Source organism: Hyperolius riggenbachi, chromosome 2 (assembly GCF_040937935.1).
Source record: "Hyperolius riggenbachi isolate aHypRig1 chromosome 2, aHypRig1.pri, whole genome shotgun sequence".
Classification (NCBI taxonomy): domain Eukaryota; kingdom Metazoa; phylum Chordata; class Amphibia; order Anura; family Hyperoliidae; genus Hyperolius; species Hyperolius riggenbachi.
The window spans coordinates 382,598,622-382,621,069 of NC_090647.1; the positions used below are offsets into that span (position 1 = coordinate 382,598,622).

The following is a 22,448-nucleotide window of genomic DNA, read 5'->3' on the forward strand; positions in this document are numbered from 1 at the left end:
GGCGATACATGGCACCGGACACTGCCACCAGCTGTTTCTGATGACAAGCTCCCCTGGCTTCTTTCAGGAACTCATCTCCTCCTATTCCTCTCTGACTCCCCCTCTGAACTTTCCCCCTGGTCATCTCCTCTATTGGGAACATACGTGGGATACTTATCATTGTCATCATCATAATCATCCTGCCCTGCTTCGTTTGCCTCAGACACCTCCAAAACTGCACCAACAGCAGGTACTTCATCATCATCCTCCGCACACGTTACGTACATAGTGTCGCCTAACTCAGACATATGAGGTGGTGTAACTTGCTTAGCGCCTTCATCTGGTTGTAACAATAATGGCTGTGCATCAGTGATTTCCCCACCAAATAACTCCTGTGAACTGTCAAATGTAGCGGATGTTGTACTTGGAGTAGTTCTGGTGGCTGCGGAAGATGAGGTGTTCTGTGTTAAATAGTCAACCACGTCCTGACAATCTTGGGAGTTGATGGCACATGCCTTCTTCTGAGCACTGTACCTTGGTCCAGCGCCGCACGAAATCACATCAGCAAGACCTCGCACAGACCTGTCGTGTGGCCTTCCTCTGGGTCTGCCTCTACCTGTTTTGTCTGTTTTGTCCGAACGGGGGGTGGGGGGGGGGATGAAGTGAAAGGTATGCACTGACTTGAGTAATACAATGTGTAGTCACACAGGTGCAGTTAACAGGTATGAATGGAATGGTATATCACACTGCGTGCACTCACGTAGGTAGGTGGGTGTACTGAACAACAGGTAGTAGTAGGTATATGCAGTGATGGGTATTACAATGTGCACCTGTCACACACAGACAGGTACTGGACAGGCACAGTGACACTGCGTGCGCTCACGTAGGTGGGTAGGTGCACAGTGAACAACAGGTAGGTATATGCAGTAATGTGCACCTGTCACACACACAGGTGGTCACTGAAGTGAACACTGAACAACAGGTAGTAGTAGGTATATGCAGAGATGGGTATTACAATGTGCACCTGTTACACACAGAGAGGTACCGGACAGGCACAGTGACACTGCGTGCACTCACGTAGGTGGGTGGGTGCACTCAAGTGAACACCAGGTAGTAGTAGGTATATGCAGTGATGGGTATTACAATGTGCACCTGTCACACACAGACAGGTACCGGACAAGCACAGTGACACTGCTTGCACTCACGTAGGTGGGTGGGTGCACTCAAGTGAACAACAGGTAGTAGTAGGTATATGCAGTGATGGGTATTACAATGTGTACCTGTCACACACAGACAGGTACTGGACAGGCACAGTGACACTGCTTGCGCTCACGTAGGTGGGTTGGTGCACAGTGAACAACAGGTAGGTATATGCAGTGATGGGTAATGTGCACCTGTCACACACACAGGTGGTCACTGAATGTGCTGAGCCTGGCAGTGGTACACACAGTAGGAATTACCAAGGCTGTCTATGCAACACAAGTGTCAGTGGGACACACAAACAAACAAAAAATAGATCACAAGAACAAGATTAGCTCTCAAAAGAGCTGTTGTGGGGTGCTTTTTTAGCAATAAGAATCAGCAAGGAGCAAGCTAAGTAGCCTACAAGAGCCTAACTATGCTTTCCCTGTGAGAGTCTGCAGCAGCTATCCCTTCACTAATTACGGCAGGCACACGAGTGAGTGAAAAGCCTGACGCTGCCAGCCTTTTATAAGGAGGGGTGGGGGCTCCAGTAGGGAGTGTAGCCTAATTGGCTACAATGTGCCTGCTGACTGTGATGTAGAGGGTCAAAGTTGACCCTCATGATGCACTATGGGAGCGAACCGAACTTCAGGAAAAGTTTGCAGTTCTCCGCGATCGCGAACCCCGGAAGTTCACCGGGAACCGTTCGCTGGCGAACCGTTCAGGCCATCTTTATTTCACATGTGCATTAATACATTTTTTTCTAAATAACAATTACATTTTTTGCTACATAACATTGACAATTTTTTTTGCATTTGTGTGTGTAAACCTGCGCCATCATGTGCAGTGCCAAGTCACCGCATCTCTGGCACACATAACTTTGACAAATAGGCAAAAAAAACAAAAAAAACTGGCAGTTCAAACATACCACCACCTCTCACTTCTCATTCTTGTAAGAGTGGCAGTTCACACATACCACTAGATCTCTTACAAGGACACCATGATGGGGTATCAGGTAGTCTGCATTCTATTGCCTGACAGGCTGCCACCTTGCTATCGTAATTTAAAAAAAAAATGAAATTTTTTTAAATAAATAACATTGAATTTTTTTTTTAACCACTTCACCCCAAAACAGTTTTTACCCTAACGGTCATGAGCGATTTTCACCTTTCAGTGCTCATCTCTTTTATGTGCCAATAGCTTAATCACTATGAATCACAATGAAATTATCTATATCTTGTTTTTTTCACCACTAATTGGGCTTTTTTGGGGTTGATATTTGTGTTCAGTAATTACTTTATTTTCTATGCATTTTAACCACTTGAGGACCACAGTCTTTTCGCCCCTTAACCGGTTCAGCACCGCAGTGCCGAAAATCTCATGCATCCGAGCAACGTTCATCTCCCATTCATTCGCCTATAACTTTATTGCTACTTATCACAATGAATTGATCTATATCTTGTTTTTTCTGCCACTAATTAGGCTTTCTTTGGGTAGTACATTTTGCTAAGAATTATTTTTTTCTAAATCTATTTTAACAGAAGATTAAGAAAGAAATGAAAAAAAAATCATTAGTTTTCGGCCATTATAGTTTGAAATTAATATATGCTATCGTAACTAAAACTCGTGTATTTTATTTGCCCATCTGTCCCGGTTTCACCGTTTAAACGATGTCCCTATCACAATTTATGGTGCCGATATTTCATTTAGAAATAAAGGTGCATTTTTTCAATTTGTGTCCATCACTATTTTTAAGCTTATAATTTTAAATAATATAATAACATACTCTCTTGACATGCATATTTAAAAAGTTCAGACCCTTGGGTAACTATTTATGTTGTTTTTTGTTTTTTTTATTGTATTTTTTTAATTTTTTTTTTAATAAAAAATGTATGTGGGTAATTTTTGGTGTGGGAGGGAAACTGCTTATTTTAAATGTAATATAATATAATTGTTTAATTAAAAATGTATGTGGGTGCAGTTTACTATTTGGCCACAAGATGGCCACAGTGAAAAAAGTCCTGGATGCGAACGATCTCCAGGAACTAAAAAGCAGAGGAGAAGTTTCCTGGGGGCAGAAATACCACGCTCTCTGGATAGAAAGCATCGTTATTTCTGCGGGGAAGTTAGATCGGTGAATGGGAATTATATTCCCATTCACTGATCGGGGGGCTAGCGGCAGGTGGCGGGAGCACAAGCAGGAGCGCGCCTGATCGCGCGCACCGTGCAGCGGGAGCAGCAGTGCCTATCTGGACGAGGAAGCTCGTCCAGATAGGCCGAACTGGTTAAGGACCAGAGCCTTTTTCTCCATTCAGACCACTGCAGCTTTAACGGTTTATTGCTCGGTCATGCAACCTACCACCTAAATGAATTTTACCTCCTTTTCTTGTCACTAATACAGATTTCTTTTGGTGCTATTTGATTGCTTTTTAGTTTTTATTATATTCATCAAAAAAGACATGAATTTTGTCAAAAAAAATATTTTTTTTACTTTCTGTGCTGACATTTTTCAAATAAAGTAAAATTTCTGTATACATTTTTGTCCAAATTTATTGTGCTACATGTCTTTGATAAAAAAAAATCCATTCAGTGTATATTTATTGGTTTGGGTAAAAGTTATAGTGTTTACAAACTATGGTGCCAAAAGTGAATTTTCCCATTTTGAAGCATCTCCGACTTATCTGAGAACCTGTCATGTTTCATGAGGTGCTAAAATTCCAGGACAGTATAAATAACCCCCAAATGATCCCATTTTGGAAAGAAGACATCCCAAGGTATTCACTGAGAGGCATGGTGAGTTCATAGAAGATTTTATTTTTTGTCACAAGTTAGCGGAAAATGACACTTTGTGACAAAAACAAACAAAAAAAAACAAAGTTTCCATTTCTTCTAACTTGCGACAAAAAAAAATGAAATCTGCCACGGACTCACTATGCTCCTCTCTGAATACCTTGAAGTGTCTCATGTGTTTAAGAGTAAACCATCCGGCACTACACTATTAGGTCTATTCATCTGTCTTTTATTGCATAAGTTGTTCCAAGTCATACATCAATCCAAAGATTCAATAGTTCATATGCATAAATATTTCATACCCTGTCCATTCCTTGCTGTGGGGCAATGTGGGAGCAGCGGTCCGCCTGACGACCGTTTCGCTCGAAAACGAGCTTCTTCCAAGGCTCCGTGCGCCTTGAAGTGTCTACTTTCCAAAATGGGGTCATTTGTGGGGTGTGTTTACTGTCCTGGCATTTTGGGGGGGGTGCCTAATTGTAAGCACCCCTGTAAAGCCTAAAGGTGCTCATTGGACTTTGGGCCCCTTAGCGCAGTTAGGCTGCAAAAAAGTGCCACACATGTGGTATTGGCGTACTCAAGAAAAGTAGTATAATGTGTTTTGGGGTGTATTTTTACACATACCCATGCTGGGTGGGAGAAATATCTCTGTAAATGACAATTTTTTTATTTTTTTTACACACAATTGTCCATTTACAGAGATATTTCTCCCACTCAGCATGGGTATGTGTAAAAATACACCCCAAAACACATTATACTACTTCTCCTGAGTATGGCGATACCACATGTGTGGCACTTTTTTGCACCCTAACTGCGCTAAGGGGCCCAAAGTCCAATGAGTACCTTTAGGATTTCACAGGTCATTTTGCGACATTTGGTTTCAAGGCTACTCACGGTTTAGGGCCCCTAAAATGCCAGGGCAGTATAGGAACCCCACAAATGACCCCATTTTAGAAAGAAGACACCCCAAGGTATTCCGTTAGGAGTATGGTGAGTTCATAGAAGATTTTATTTTTTGTCACAAGTTAGCGGAAATTGATTTTTATTGTTTTTTTCACAAAGTGTCATTTCCGCTAACTTGTGACAAAAAATAAAATCTTTTATGAACTCACCATACTCCTAACGGAATACCTTTGGGTGTCGTCTTTCTAAAATGGTATCATTTGAGGGGTTCCTATACTGCCCTGGCATTTTACGGGCCCAAAACCGTGAGTAGTCTGGAAACCAAATGTCTCAAAATGACTGTCATCTGCAAATTTTGATGACAGGTGGTCTATGAGGGGTCGAATTTTGTGGAACCAGTCATAAGCAGGGTGGCCTCTTAGATGACAGGATGTATTGGGCCTGAGCTGATGGATAGGAGTGCTAGGGGGGGTGACAGGAGGTGATTGATGATTGTCTCAGGGGGTGGTTAGAGGGGAGAATAGATGCAATCAATGCACTGGGGAGGTGATCGGAAGGGGGTCTGAGGGGGATCTGAGGGTTTGGCCGAGTGATCAGGAGCCTACACGGGGCAAATTAGGGCCTGATCTGATGGGTAGGTGTGCTAGGGGGTGACAGGTGGTGACAGGAGGTGATTGATGGGTGTCTCAAGGTGTGATTAGAGGGGGGAATAGATGCAAGCAATGCACTGGCGAGGTGATCAGGGCTGGGGTCTGAGGGCGTTCTTAGGGTGTGGGCGTGTGATTGGGTGCCCTAGGGGCAGATAGGAGTCTAATCTGATGGGTAGCAGTGACAGGTGGTGACAGGGGGTGATTGATGGGTGATCAGTGGGTGATTAGATGGCAGAACAGATGTAAACAATGCACTTTGAAGGTGATCTGAGGGTAGGTCTGGGGCAATCTGATGGTGTGGGAGGGTGATCAGATGCCCGTAAGAGGCAGGTTAGGGTCTGATCTGATAAGTGACAGGTGGTGATTGATGGGTGATTGGCGGGTGATTGACGAGTGATTGATGGGTGAATGACGGGTGAATGACAGGTGATTGACAGGTGATTACAGGGGAGAATAGATGTATACAGTACACAGAGGGCGGAGGTCTGGGGGGGTCTGAGGTCATTCTGAGGGTGTGGGCGGGTGATTGGGTGCCCTAGGGGCAGATAGGGGTCTGATCTGATGGGTAGCAGTGACAGGTGGTGACAGGGGGTGATTGATGGGTGATTGATGGGTAATTAGTGGGTGTTTAGAGGAGAGAACATATGTAAACAATGCACTTGGGAGGTGATCTGACGTCGGGTCTGCGGGCGATCTGAGTGTGTGCGTGGGTGATCAGATTGCCCGCAAGGGGCAGGTTAGGGGCTGATTGATGGGTGGCAGTGACAGGGGGTGATTGATGGGTGATTGACAGGTGATTGACAGGTGATCAGTGGGTTATTACAGGGAAGAACAGATGTAAATAATGCACTGGCGAATTGATAAGGGGGGGTCTGAGGGCAATCTGAGTGTGTGGGCGGGTGATTGGGTGCGCGCAAGGGGCAGATTAGGGTCTAATCTGATGGGTAACAGTGACAGGTGGTGATAGGGTGTGATTGCTGGGTGATTGCTGGGTAATTAGTGGGTGTTTAGAGGAGAGAACAGATGTAAACAATGCACTTGGGAGGTGATCTAACGTCGGGTCTGCGGGCGATCTGATGGTGTGGGTGGGTGATCAGATTGCCCGCAAGGGGCAGGCTAGGGGCTGATTGATGGGTGGCAGTGACAGGGGGTGATTGATGGGTGTTTGACAGGTGATTGACAGGTGATCAGTGGGTTATTACATGTGGGATAGAGGCATACAGTACACGGGGGGGGGGGGGGTCTGGGGAGAATCTGAGGGGTGGGGGGGGGTGATCAGGAGGGAGCAGGGGGCAGTTTAGGGCATTAAAAAAAATAGTGTTGAGAGACAGTGACAGGGAGCGATTGATGGGTGATTAGGGGGGTGATTGGGTGCAAACAGTGGTCTGGGGGGTGGGCGGGGTGGGGGGGTCTGAGGGGTGCTGTGGGCGATCAGGGGGCAGAGTCAGGAGATCAGTGTGCTTGGGTGCTTACCGTGCTGGCTGCATCCTGCCCTGGTGGCCCCTTGGACACTGGGACCACCAGGGCAGGAGGCAGCCTATATAATACACTTTGTATACATTACAAAGTGTATTATACACTTCCATGGAGGCGATCGGGCAGCTAGTAACCCGCGCTTCCGAACGGCCGGCGGGTTACAGCGCGGGGGGGCGGAGCCTGTCGCCGCATAACCACGCCCTCTGTCGCCACCGTCGATGGGCGTATTGCGGTCGTTTGGGCCCAGCCCTTGCGGCCGCCCATCGGCTGTGGGCGGTCGGCAAGTGGTTAGAGGGAAAAACAAGGAAAAAATGAAAATATACACTATTTCATCCCCTATAGTTTTAATATAAATACTGCTACTGTGCATAAAACCCACACATTTTATCTGCCTATTTGTTATCACAAGATTTTAATTATGTCCCTAGTACAAAGTATGGTGACAATATGGTATTTGGAAATAAAGGTGTATTTTTTCTTTTTTCCACCGGAAATTGGAATTTCCAACCATCACTACTTAGGAACTTCCTCAATACATAGCCTTAATGGAGCCAATGGAAGTAGCAGAGTGTTTAATCCTACTAATATAATAAATGGGAAAGTTCGGATGTTTGGATGTTTGGATGTTTAGATGTTTGGATGTTTGTTACTCGATCACGCAAAAATGGCTGAACGGATTTGAATGAAATTTGGCACACACATAGTACACTACCTGGAATAAAGTATAGGATACTTTTTATTTCCATAACCAAAAAGGGGGCGGAGACAAATACAAATTTCACTGGAAAATGTAAACTGCAACCATTCTTGCACTGTTAATGGTAGGGTTCTCAAACTTTGCACAGTTGGTCGCTGGGTGACTGGGATTAATATTCAGAAAGGTGGGCGGAGTCTATAAAAGCCAATCAAAATTAACCTATTGATTTTGAAGGGGAATATTTATATTGCTGCCATTCTTGCACTGTTAATGGCACAAGCCTCAAACCTGGTACAGTTGATCATTGGGTGACTAGGGTTCAATTTCAGAAAGGGGGTGGAGCCACAAACAGCCAATTAAATTTGTTTCATTTCGATGCACATTATTGATGCCAAACACCGCAAAGATCACAAACTTGGTAATTGATTAATTGTGTATTAGGGTTAGAAAAGTGGGCACAGCCAACACCAGCCAAATACATAAGCGGGCAACGCCGGGTCATAAGTGGGCGGAGACAAATACAAATTTTACTGGGAAAATGTAAACAGCAGCCATTCTTACACTGTTAATGGTAGGGTTCTCAAACTTTGCACAGTTGGTTACTGGGTGACTGGGGTTAATATTCTGAAAAGTGGGTGGAGCCTACAAAAGGCAATAAAAAATTACCTATTGATTTTTCAGGGGAATATTTCATTGCTGCCATTCTTGCACTGTTAATGACACAAGCCTCAAACCTGGTACAGTTGATCATTGGGTGACTGGGGTTTAAATTTATAAAAGGGGGTGGAGCCACAAACAGCCAATATGATTTGTTTCATTTTAATGCAGGTTATTGATGCCAAAGACCGCAAAGCTCACAAACTTGGTCATTTAGTAATTGATTAATTGTGTGTTAGGGTTAGGAAAAGTGGGCGCAGCCAGCACCTGCAAAATACATAATCGGGCAATGCTGGGTCATCAGTAGGCGGAGACAAATGCAAATTTCACTAAGAAAATGTAAACTGCAGCAATTCTTACACTTTTAATGGTAGGGTTCTCAAACTTTGCACAATTGATCACTGGGTGACTGGGGTTAATATTCAGAGAAGTGGGTGGAGCCTACAAAAGCCAATCAAAATTCATGTATTGATTTTCAAGGGGAATATGTAATTGCCATTCTTGCACTGTTAATGGCACAAGCCTTAAAGAGAATCTGTAACTTCAAAACGTCCCCTGGGGGGTACTCACCTCGGGTGGGGGAAGCCTCAGGATCCTAATAAGGCTTCCCACGCCGTCCTCCGTCCCTCAGGGGTCTCGCTGCAGCCCTCCGTACAGCGGTGACGCCAATATTTACCTTCCCGGCTCCTGCGCAGGCGCTCTGACGGCTGTCGGCTCTGAAGTAGGCGGAAATACCCGATCGCCGTCGGGTCTGCTCTACTGCGCAGGCGCAGGTCTCCGGCACCTGCGCAGTAGAGCGGACCCGATTGAGATCGGGTATTTCTGTCTACTTCGGAGCCGAAAGCAGCCACAGCGCCCCTGCTGGAGCCAGCAAAGGTAAATATTGAATTGACAGTCGGGTCTGTCGCCGGCTGTTCGGAGGGCTGCAGCGAGACCCCCATGGGACAGAGGACGGCGTGGGAAGCCTCATTAGGATCCCGAGACTTCCCCCACCCGAGGTGAGTACCCCCCAGGGGATGTTATTGATGTTACAGTGTCTCTTTAAACCTGGTACAGTTGGTCATTGGGTGACTGGGGTTCAAATTCAGACAAAGGGGGGAGCCACAAACAGCCAATTAGATTTGTTTAATCTCAATGCAAATTATTGATGCCAAAGACCGCAAAGCTCACAAACTTGGTTATTGAGTAATTGTGTATTAATGTTAGAAATAGTAGGCGGAGCCAACACCAGCCAAATACATACCTGAACAATGTTAGGAAATAAGTGGGTGGAGAAAAATACAAATTTCATTGCGCAAATGTAAACTGCAGCCATTCTTACACTGTTATTGGCAGGGTTCTCAAACTTTGCACAGTTGGTCACTGGGTGACTGGGATTAATATTCAGAAAAGTGGGTGGAGCCTATAAAAGCCAATCAAAATCCACCTATTGATTTTTAAGGGGAATATTGAATTGCTGCCATTCTTGCACTGTTAATCACCTGTACCTGGTACGGTTGGCCATTGGGTGATTGGGGTTCAAATTCAGAAAAGGGGTGGAGCCACATCCAATCAGATTAATTTTATTTCATTGCAAATTATTGATGCCAAAGACCAAAAAACTCACATACTTGGTCATTAAGTAATTGTGTGTTAGGGTTAGGAAAAGTGGGCAGAGCCAACACTAGCCAAATACATACCAGGGCAACGCCGGGCGTCCAGCTAGTTTAGAATAAGTTAATTTTGTATTAAAGAGTTACAGGTGAACGTATATCACTAATCCACAATGTTGACATGAAGCAGCAAATACGGATGACAGGATGCAAGTAGTAGTCAGTGATTTCATTTTAGAAAAGCATAGGACATTGAGATTTAGAACCACGTGGAATAAACCTTTCAGAGATTATTTCAAGCATACATTAAGGCTTTGTTCACATCTAAAGTCGCAATTGTTGATGCCAGTGTTTTGCGATTTTGTGAGTGATTTTTTTTAGCGCCTACCGGCACTTACCTGCGTGCTACGAATTTTTTTTCTAAAAGCGCTTTTCTAAGCGCTTTTGCAGAATGATTTGTTTTTTCAGGAAGTGGACTCTTTGACCCGGAAAATAATAAATACAATAGGCTTGATTCACAAAAGCGTGCTAAGTGTTAGCACGCCAGTGAAAAGCTGCTTATCACGTGCAAAACTGCCTTTTCATGCGCCACTGCGCGCCTAAGAGTTTGCATGCGTAAAGTTTAGCGCATAAAGTTTTATGCGCACTACTTCGCGTGCAAAATCAGCGCTTCACGTGCTAAGTAGTGTGATAAGCATACTTTGCATGCAAAGCAGCTGGTTTTGCACGCGAAGTAGTGCGCGTAAAACCTTACGCCCGCTAAAATAGCACGCGAACAGTAACAGCTTTGCCATGCAAACTACTTAGCACCCTATTTTGCATGTGCAAAGCTTTTAGGCATGCTAACTGTGTTAGCACCCTTTAGTGAATCAAGCCCAATGTATTTATTTTAAAAACGCTGGGGAAATCGCTATAAATCGCTATTTTGAGGCAAATCACCCCAAAAGTGGTACAGACAACACTTTGGTGAGCAGATCGGAATCAAACCGCTCAGATGTGAACACTCTTATAGGGAATCATTGCACAAGTGCTTTTAGGGTGATTTTGAAAATTGCCGGCGCTTAAAAAAAAGCGAAAACACCCTAGATGCAAACAAGCCCTTAAAAACCAGCAACCTGGAGAAAGGTGGTTTATTCTGGTTAGAGACAACCATCACACAGTATAAGTAATATGACCAGCGCTACGTAATATGTTGGCGCTTTATAAATACAATAAATAATAATAATAAGTAAGAAAATGAGAGCTCAGGGAGACACAGACAGATCGGTGTATATCAAAAGCAGGTAGGACCAGAGCAGGGGAGGACTGGCCCAGGGGCACGGGGGGCAATTGCCCACCGGGCTGCCCGAATCTTAAGTAATTAGGGCCAGCCGCTGCTATACGCAGCGGCCGCAGACATACCACAGGTGACAGGTTCGCAGTGGGGATCGCAACCTCGCTCGATATTTCCCGGCAAGTTGAAGTATCCAATCAGAGAAGGGGCTGAGGTGGCCGGCCGTGGTGTGCCCTTGTGCGTGGCTGCGCCTGCGGTGGATGTGAGCGGCACAAGGACACAAATAGCTTAGGTCCTCTCCGGCCCGGTGGGTTGACCCTGCTCGACTCCGCCCCCCGCCTGGATCCATTGCCGCTCGCAACGTGCTGCTGTGCCTGCGGTGTCATCGGAGTGAGCTGTCTCACTCTTCAGCTTTCTGTGCTGGGGGGGCTGGGGGCCTAGAGCTGTGGCCACGAGTGGCTGGCTGGAGGAGTCGGACACAGTCCTCCCCTGTGCTGCTGTGCCTGAGATGTCGTCGGAGTGAGCTGTCTCACTCTTCAGCTTTCTGTGCTGGGGGAGCTGGGGGCTTGGAGCTGCGGCTACGAGTGGCTGGCTGGCTGTCCTGGCTGGAGGAGTCAGACACTCTGGGGGCTGGGTGTCGGAGATGCCACCTATAGCTGCTTGCTGCTGTGGAGGAGGAGGAGGTGTAGGACTGAGGAGACAGGAAGATAGAGGAGGTCGGGTCCAGGTCGCCAGAGGAGAAGGTGGTTTTTATAAATTTTGTTTCTGTACTTCTTCTCCCTTCTTGTCACTGAGTTACTCACACTTTGCTGCCTGTCTGCTACTGCTGTCAAATTCAATTCTCTGCCCAGGCCAGTGCCCTCTGAGTTTTTTTTTTGTGTGATAATCATCCCCATTCTGACCCTGGCCTGAGGGGGAACGTTTTTTCTTCTTGTGGTGTGATTGGCGGCAGGGGAGGGGGGAGGCAGGCAGTTAGGCACTGTCAAACAGGTAGTTGGAGGGGGGTAGGTGTCAGACAAGTAGTATGTATGGTGGGTGGGCAGGAGTGGGGTTAGGCATCACCAGGTAGGTAGGTTTGCATGTCCCTCGCCGCAGCTCTGCAGTCAGCCATTCGCTGCTGCTGCCTCCCAGTCCCCGGCGATGGCACCAGTCCGACCTGGATGTCGGCCTGTACTGCGCCTGTGCGACCAGCACTGTCAATCACCGCCACGTGGACCGGAGTGTACTGCACAGGCGCAGTAGTTCTGCGTCTGCACAGTACGCTCTGGTCCATGTGGCAGTGATTGACAGCGCCGCTCACACAGGCGCAGTCGGCCTGACGTCATCGCCGGGGGCTGGGAGGCAGCGGCAGCGAACAGCTGACTGCAGAGCTGCGGCAAGGGACATGCTGGGAGCTTGGGGCTGGATGAGCCCTGGGTAAGTAGCACTTATTTTCATAAAAAAAAAAAGCCTGATAACTCCTTTAAGGTTAGGCATCAGACACAGACAGGTAGATTGTGCGCAGAAATAGGGTTAGGCATCAGGTACATAGTGTTTGTGTGTGTGTGTGTGTGTGCGTGCGTGCGTGCGTGCGTGCGTGTGTGTGTGTGTGCGGCTGGGGCTGTTGGTCATCACAATTTGAAGATTTGCACACAAGAAAGATATGGCTTTGGGCTGGGGATGCCGTGAAACGGGCCTCTAGTTTGTATTGTCCCCCCAGGCCAAAAGGTCCCAGTCCTCCCCTGGACCAGAGCATGGAAGACTAGAATACTTGGTTAATTCAAGGAGTGCTATTAGATAAAGAATGATGATGCTAGAGCTGAAAGGGAAATACCACCACAAAAGCGAATAGAGCAAGCAAGCAGACCGAGCATGGAAAACTTGATTCTGCCTAGACTTAGGCTGCTATGCAGTACTTGATTTCACGTGCATGAAAAAAGGGCGTGCATAAAAAAAAAAAAGGGCCCACCTGGATAACGAAATGGTGCCGGTGGATAAAGAAATATGAAAACGATAATCATAGTTGTCAAACTTGGTTAACGATAAATACCATTGTAAAAACAGACAGGAAATAATAATGAAAAGATATTAACACTAAAAATCGATAAGTAATTCAACAATACAGCTTAACCCAACCCTACTCTCACACAGAACCCTCCCCTGGTGGTGCCTAAAACTAACCACTCCCCTGGTGGCGCCTAACCCTAACCACTCCCCCTGGTAGTGCCTAACCCTAACCACTTCCTCTGCAGAAACACCCTTTTACACATAGAAATGATAATATCTTTGATAACATAAAATCTGTACATACAAACAAAATAATATGCTAAAAACGATAACTTTACAAGCTTCTAAAACGATAACATACTTCAAAAACTATAATGTTCTAATGTTGTTAACGATCTTTATCGAGGCACCCTTTTTTCTGCTGTTTGTGCCATATTAACGATAATTGCATTAGAGTCTATGGCGGCGCCCTTTTCATCCACCCTCAGCTGGCGCCTTTTTTTTCCTGCTACCAAAAAAGAGCGCTAGGAAAAAAGGGCCCGGCTGGATAACGAAATGGCGCCGATGGATAACTAAATCTCAATAAAGATAAACATTGTTAACGAAATTTGTATGATAAATACAGTTTTAAAAACAGACGGAAGTTGATAACGAAAATATGTTAACGTTAAAAATCGTAACGTAATTCAACAATACAACTTAACCCAACCCTACTCTCACACACAACCCTCCCCTGATGGTGCCTAAAACTAACCACTCCTCTGGTGGTGCCTAGCCCTAACCACCCCCTGGTGGTACCTAACCTTAACCACCCCCTAGTGGTGCCTAACACTAATCACCCACTGGTATTGCCTAACCCAAACCCCCCCTGGGTGGCGCCTAACCTTAATCACCCCTCCGGTGGTGCCTAACCCTAACTACTCCCCCTGCAAAAACACCCTTAGAAACAAGAATATCTTTGATAATGTAAAATCTGTATAAACAAACAAAATAATATGACAAAAACTACAATGGGCAAGCTTCTAAAGTGATAACATACAGTACTTTGCCATTTTTTCTGCTTTTTTTGCCGTATTAACGACAATTGCATTAGAGTCTGTGGCGGTGCCCTTTTCATTTACTAGCCGCCGGTGCCCTTATTTTCATGCTACCCTTGTTTTCACAAAGATACAGAAAGCTTTGTCAGATCCTAATGCATCTGGATTTCTTCTTATAGCAATCCAACTAGAGTCTTTGTAGACATGCCTAATTTATTTTTTGCATGTAATATTTATTTTGAGTAGTAGTTTTGAGAAGGTAGTCTGCTTCTGAACTTGAATTTAATTTCCAATTACTTTGTTTTCAGTTTTTCCAGACTCAGCCTATGCTATTGTTCCCATTACCAATTAATACTATTTACAAGGAATAATATTTTAAAGTTCTTCTTCAGAATGAAATCTGTTAAAGAGGTGGATTAACACCTTAACACCAGCTGTACCACACATTTCACAAACTATGACACACACAGACTAAAATATGACAGCAACAATCAGATCCCACCGACAGAAAGCTCTGTTGGTGGGAAGAAAAGGAGGCAAGATTCATTTGGGTGCTAAGTTGTATGGCCGAGCAATAAACTGTTAAAGTTGTGCAGTGCAGTATTGTAAAAAAAAAAAAATAGCCTGGTCACTAGGGGGGGGGGGGGGGGGGGGGGGTATAAGCCTGTGGTCTTCAAGTGGTTAATAAACTGAGTTTTGCTATTTTGCATGCTCTGTACTCCAAGACCTCTAAATCTAGGGTAAAAAAAGCACATTCAAACATTTCCAACTTAGGTCATTAAAAGAAAACTGGTCTGACAGCTTCATGTAATTTCAGTACAACAGTACACACATTAACTTACCTTATTCCAGTAAATGGTCTGAGATAAATTTCAGTCCCAACGAATGGAAAGTTTGTGAATGCTTAAGTCTCTATATTAGCTGCAACAAATTATTTTAAAGTTGTGTGACAGGACAATTCAAAGCAGTTTGTCTTTTGTCTGGAAAAGTCACACCATAATATGTTTAGCACAAATCATGTGGTATTTGTATGGCTCATAATTGGCCAGTGACAAAAAGGTGTAACAGATACATGCCTCTTCTTGTCATACGTTCCAAAGCATAAGTCTATCCTCATTACATAATGAACATTTTGGCTTATCTATAGGAAGCAGTATCTGTGCATAAATTACAGTCTGAGGCAGGCAAAAACTGAACTGTGATCTAAAAAATAGAAAAGAGGCTTTGTAAATAAATGTTTTACAACATAATATCCATTTACAGTTTTTAGAATCTGATTTGACCTGAAGATTATTGATCCTTTTTATAATTTTTAATGTTAAAATGTTTACATTCACAAATCAACGGATCAGGCTCTAACTGCAGTAATCATGAAAATATTCAAAAAACCTTTTGTATAGTTTCACAATCTTTTTTTGACTTATCTACAGTTATTGAATGTTTTGGTTTCTCACCCCAGTTGTTTATATGTTGTTACGGAGAATCATTTCATTTGAAAAATGATTTACCAAAGGGATTTCACATGCACTTTTTACATAAATACTTTTATTTCTGTTAAATACTCTATGTACAATTAGATATGGCCCGAATAGTTCGCTGGCGAGCAGTATTTTATGAAGGTCAGGTATTCGTCCTCGCCGCAAGCTATTCGACCCACCCCCATACACCATCATTGGGCCACACTTTGACCACTTACATCACACTTAGCAGGCACATGCCAGCCAATCAGCCTTGCACTCCCTCACGGTCCCCCAACCCCCTATAAAAACTCAGCAGCGCCAGCCATGTTCCAGTCTATCTTTGGCTGGAATACAGAGAGGAAGGGAAAGTCATTGCTGGAGATAGGGAAAGCATTAGTTAGGTTTGCTTATTTTGATCCCCACTGGCTGATAGCAGTATCATACCAAACAGCCCTACTTAGGGCTACTTTATCCTTCTGCTGTTTTTTTTTTTTGTGTGTGTGTGTGCGACACTCCACAGCACACAGGCACCCACCATTGTGCCCACTGCCCACTACAAGCACAATAGTGCCCCAGGGCCTGTGTTTTATCACTCTATTGTGTTTGAACTACTGTATTGTGTTTGAACTATTGCATCAAGGAGGGCATACGTGGTCAGTATACCTCAATGGGGTCCTGTATCATGTAGCATGAACCTACGTATATTGTGGAGGTCTTTGCTTATCCCCCAACATTCTCCATATGTATGGATGTGGTGTCGCTATTCCACAATTGAGGGACAAACAGGGCACCCACAATTGAACACAGGTGGAGGTGTGGTACTCCCGGGATACAGACGTACAGACTACCACAGGAGTACCAAAGGTGAAGCCATCCAACCTGTGTACACTAACATATGAGAGACATACAAACAAAGTGCTGGTGCTATATACATAGTATTGTATACTGGTCCTCTGACATGTTTCACCTCACGGCTTTTTCAAAGAGTGCTATACATATATACAGTAAAATTACATCACATCGTGCACCACCCACCAAATTATAGCCAGCCCCGCCTTATAAGTAGCCCAAGTCAGACAGCACAGAGCCACACACGTGCCAACTTACTCTGATATCGAATTGTGTGCCATATAAAAGCACCTTTTTTTTCCACCACTGCTGCAGGGTCTGTGTAATTATCACTAAATTGTGTTTGAAGTGTTGGTGCATATTCTCAGTACCTGTGTGTTAGTGCACAGACATCACACTGGCACAAAGCCACACACGGGCCCACTTACTCTGATATCGAATTGTGAGTCATATTAAAGCACCTTTTTTTTCACAACTGCTGCAGGGCCTCTGTTATTATCACTAAATTGTGTCTTAAGTGTTGCAGCATTTCTCAGTGTCTGTGTGTTAGTGCACAGACAGCACACTGGCACAGAGCTGCACACGTGCCTACTTACAGTAATATCGAATTGTGTGCCACATAAAAAAAGCACAAGCACAGTTTTACCCAGGGGTCTAGTCCTGGGAAAAGAAGTGAGTGGACTCACCTCGAAAAACCCTGTGCCACGCTACACGCGGCGCGACAAAAATGGGCGTGGTCAAGCATAATGTGGGCGTGGTCATGGGTGGGGCCAAATATACATGACCTTAGCAGTGATGTAAAAGGTCTGCCGGGAAGTTTGAGCTCTGCCGTAGTGTCTCCCCCCAAAATAGATGCAATCTGACAGCATTTCACCAAAAAGACTCATAATCTGGTAGAAGTTCCTCCAAAACACAGATAATATGGCAGTGGTTCCCTCAAAATAGACAATGTGGCAGCAGCAGTTCCCCCAACATACACATAATTTGGAAGCAGTTCCCCAAAATACGCGAAACCTGGCAGCGGATCACCCAAAATACACGTAAAACCCAACATACATATAATCTGGCAGCAGTGGTCCCCCAAACATACACAATCTGGCAGCAGTTCCCCAAAATATGCGTAATCTGGCAGCAGACGTTCCCCTAACATACACATAATCTGGCAGCTGTTCCCCAAAATATATAACAGCGGTTCCAAAAAAATGCAGATAATCTGACAGCAGTTCCCCCAAAATAGGTACCCTCAGCATAGGTAGCCAGGTCTATAGGTGTCCCCAGTATAAGTAGCCATGAGTATAGTAGTCCCAGTATATGTAGCCAGAGGTATATGTGCCTAGTATATGTAGCCAGAGGTATATGTCCCCAGTATATGTAGCCAGGGGTATACGTGCCCAGTATATGTAGCCAAGGGTATATGTGCCAGTACATGTAGTCAGGGGTATATGTCCCAGTATATGTAGCCAGGGGTATATGTGCCCAGTATATGTAGCCAGGGGTGTGTGTCCCCAGTATATGAAGCCAGGGGTATGTGTCCCCAGTATATGTAGCCAGGGGTATATGTGCCCCAGTATATGTAGCCAGGGGTATATGTGCCCCAGTATATGTAGGCAGGTGTATATGTGCCCAGTATATGTAGTCAGGGGGTATATGTGCCCAGTATATGTAGTCCGGGGTATATGTGCCCAGTATATGTAGTCAGGGGTATATGTGCCCAGAATATGTAGGCAGGGCAGGTGTATATGTCCCCAGTATATGTAGGCAGGGGTATATGTGCCCAGTATATGTAGTCAGGGGTATATGTGCCCAGTATATGTAGCCAGGGGTATATGTGCCCAATATTTGTAATCAGGGGGTATATGTGCCCAGTATATGAAGCCAGGGGGTATATGTGCCCAGTATATGTAGCCAGGGGGTATATGTGCCCAGTATATGTAGCCAGGGGGTATATGTGCCCAGTATATGTAGTCAGGGGGTATATGTGCCCAGTATATGTAGTCAGGGGGTATATGTGCCCAGTATATGTAGCCAGAGGTATATGTGCCCAGTATATGTAGCCAGGGGGTATATGTGCCCAGTATATGTAGTCAGGGGGTATATGTGCCCAGTATATGTAGCCAGGGGGTATATGTGCCCAGTATATGTAGCCAGGGGGTATATGTGCCCAGTATATGTAGCCAGGGGGTATATGTGCCCAGTATATGTAGTCAGGGGGTATATGTGCCCAGTATATGTAGCCAGAGGTATATGTGTCCAGTATATGTAGCCAGGGGGTATATGTGCCCAGTATATGTAGGCAGGGGTATATGTGCCCAGTATATGTAGTCAGGGGGTATATGTGCCCAGTATATCTATCTAGCCAGGGGGTATATGTGCCCAGTATATGTAGTCAGGGGGTATATGTGCCCAGTAAATGTAGCCAGGGGGTATATGTGCCCAGTATATGTAGCCAGGGGGTATATGTCCCCAGTATATGTAGGCAGGGGTATATGTCCCCAGAATAAGTATATATATAGTTACATAGTTATTTTGGTTGAAAAAAAGACATACGTCCATCGAGTTCAACCAGTACAAAGTACAACTCCAGCCTGCTCACTCACATATCCCTGTTGATCCAGAGGAAGGAGAAAAAACCCTTACAAGGCATGGTCCAATTGGCCCCAAAAGGGAAAAATTCCTTCCCGACTCCAGATGGCAATCAGATAAAATCCCTGGATGAACATCATTAGGATTACGAAGTAATTGTAGCCATGGATTTCATTCAACCCAAGGAAAGCATCTAAGCCCCCTTTAAATGCAGGTATAGAGTTTGCCATAACGACTTCCTGTGGCAATGCATTCCACATCTTAATCACTCTTACTGTAAAGAACCCTTTCCTAAATAAGTGGCTAAAACGTTTTTCCTCCATGCGCAGATCATGTCCTCTAGTCCTTTGAGAAGGCCTAGGGACAAAAAAGCTCATCCGCCAAGCTATTATATTGCCCTCTGATGTATTTATACATGTTAATTAGATCTCCTCTAAGGTGTCTTTTCTCTAGACTAAATAAACCCAGTTTATCTAACCTTTCTTGGTAAGCGAGACCTTCCATCCCACGTATCAATTTTGTTGCTGGTCTCTGCACCTGCTTTAAAACTGCAATATCTTTTTTGTAATGTGGTGCCCAGAACTGAATTCCATATTCCAGATGTGGCCTTACTAGAGAGTTAAACAGGGGCAATATTATGCTCGCATCTCGAGTTTTCATTTCCCTTTTAATGCATCCCAAAATTTTGTTAGCTTTAGCTGCAGCGGCTTGGCATTGAGTACGATTATTTAACTTGTTGTTGATGAGTACTCCTAAGTCTTTCTCCAAGTTTGATGTCCCCAACTGTATCCCATTTATTTTGTATGGTGCTAGAACATTGGTATGACCAAAATGCATGACTTTACATTTTTCAACATTGAATTTCATCTGCTATTTATGTGCCCATATAGCCATCCTATCCAGATCCTGTTGCAATATGACACTATCTTCCTGAGAGTTGATGATTCTGCACAATTTTGTATCATCTGCAAAAATAGCAACATTGCTCACTACTGCATCTACTAGGTCATTAATAAATAAATTGAAGAGCACTGGACCCAGTACAGACCCCTGTGGGATCCCACTGCTAACAGTCTCCCATTTTGAGTACGATCTATTGACCACAACTCTTTGTTTTCTGTCCATCAGCCAGTTCCCTATCCATGCACACAGACTCTTCCCCAGTCCTTGCATCCTCAACTTTTGCACCAGACTTTTATGGGGAACAGTGTCAAAGGCCTTTGCAAAGTCCAAGTATATCATATCTACAGCATTCCCAATATCCATATTAGCATTCACTACCTCATAAAAACTGAGCATGCTAGTCAAACAGGACCTGTCTTTAGTAAACCCATGTTGATGCTGAGAAATAAGATTATTTTCTACTATGAAGTAATGTATAGTATCTCTTAGTAACCCCTCAAATAGTTTGCATACAACTGATGCTAAGCTTACAGGTCTATAATTTCCAGGATCTGATTTTTTGCCCTTCTTAAATAATGGGAAAACGTGGGCTGTACGCCAATCCACTGGGACTCTGCCAGTTGAAAGAGAGTCACAAAAGATAAGATAAAGGGGTTTATCTATAACTGAACTTAATTCCCTTAGGACTCGAGGATGCATGCCATCCGGGCCAGGTGCCTTGTCTATTTTTAATTTATTTAGTCTTGCCTTCACTTCTTCCTGCGTTAAGTATTTAATATTACAGTTAGAAGATTGAGATTCTTCTGCCTCTGTAATTTGCAACAGTGCTGTTTCCTTTGTGAAGACAGAAACAAAGAAAGCATTTAATAACGCTGCCTTACCTTGGTCATCCACCATTGAGTTCCCACCCTCATCCTTTAGGAGTCCTATACAGTCAACCTTTCTTTTTTTAGAGTTGATGTACTTGTAAAACTTTTTGGGGTTAGATTTGATATCCCTAGCGATTTGATTTTCAGCTTCGATCTTTGCCAGCCTAATTTCTTTTTTACAATTTTTTATTGCACTCCTTATAATTGCTTAGTGCAGCCTCGGTCCCCTCCTGTTTTAGGACCTTATAGGCATTATTTTTCCTCTTCATTTTATCCCTAACCTTTCTATTCATCCATAGAGGCCTTTTTTTATTCCTAGACATTTTGTTTCCATATGGGATATACATACTACAATATTGATTGAGAATAAGTTTAAAAGCTTGCCATTTCCCTTCAGTGTCTTCCCCTTGTAGTACAAGTTCACCAAACTTAGTGCCTGCCTAATTTGATTGAACTTTTTTTTCCTAAAATTCATAGTTTTAGTGGTCCCGCTGCCCCGTGGTCTATCAGTCACCAGATCAAACGTTATCATGTTGTGTATATACAGCACCACAAGCAAATGTCTAAAGATTAGTCAAAGTTTATTAATTAAATATCACAACACTTTATAGTCATAAAACACAATTAAAAACAAAACCTGCTGGTTGGTCATCCTCAAAAATGAATAATAAGCTCCAATATATAGTAACTTATCAAGTAAAATATATATATATAGATATGTGAGATGAATAAAGTGCTGAGTATGATGCTGGGACTGCAAAGGCATGTCCAGGGAGGAGAGCGCTTACGTGACCCAGGAGGATGAATAAGAGGTGACCAGCAAGGAGTGACGCCCCCCGGATCCGGCCGGATCCCCCTCTCTTGATAAAGCGGCGTGACTGCCGCGATACCGGTTGAGTCGTCTGCCGGGGGAGTCCTTCCTTGCTGGTCACCTCCTATTCATCCTCCTGGGTCACGTAAGCGCTCTCCTCCCTGCACATGCCTTTGCAGTCCCAGCATCATACTCAGCACTTTCTTCATCTCACATATTGACTTCCTGGTCATGCACTATGCACTTTGTCTATTATTGTGTTTAATCATTCATGTTGTTTGCTTGGTATAATCCTTGCCTTATCCACTGTTATTGCACATTGCACTGCTTATGTTATTTGAGCCTATTGAACCCGGGTTGTATCATTTTGGTTGCTTAAATATTGAGCACCACATATGATTATATATATATATATATATATATTTTACTTGATAAGTTACTATATATTGGAGCTTATTATTCATTTTTGAGGATGACCAACCAACAGGTTTTGTTTTTAATTATGTTTTATGACTATATAGTGTTGTGATATTTAATAAACTTTGACTAATCTTTAGACATTTGCTTGTGGTGCTGTATATGGTCATTACCCCTCCTTGATCTATTGAGCAGTTTCTTGTGACCTAGCACACATTGCTGACACGGCTGTGCAGAAACATTCCTGTTTGTTATCATGTTGTGATCACTATTTCCCAAATGTTCTTGACCCTGCGCATTTGATACATTATCTGGTCTATTAGAAATGATCAGATCC

At 44.1% G+C, this 22,448-nt stretch overlaps 1 protein-coding gene across 4 annotated transcripts in view; it reads right to left on the reverse strand.

Moving 5' to 3' along the window:
- TRAF3IP3 (TRAF3 interacting protein 3) overlaps positions 1-22,448 on the reverse strand; it is a 513,908-nt gene that overhangs the window by 460,078 nt on the left and 31,382 nt on the right. Inside the window, exon 1 of one of the 4 annotated variants that reach the window (XM_068265591.1) lies at positions 15,062-15,202. The exons of the other annotated variants lie outside the window; for them this stretch is intronic. The gene's annotated coding sequence lies outside the window, so the exon portion shown is untranslated. Of the gene's footprint in view, positions 1-15,061; positions 15,203-22,448 lie in introns of those variants that run through there. 4 annotated transcript variants of the gene reach the window in all.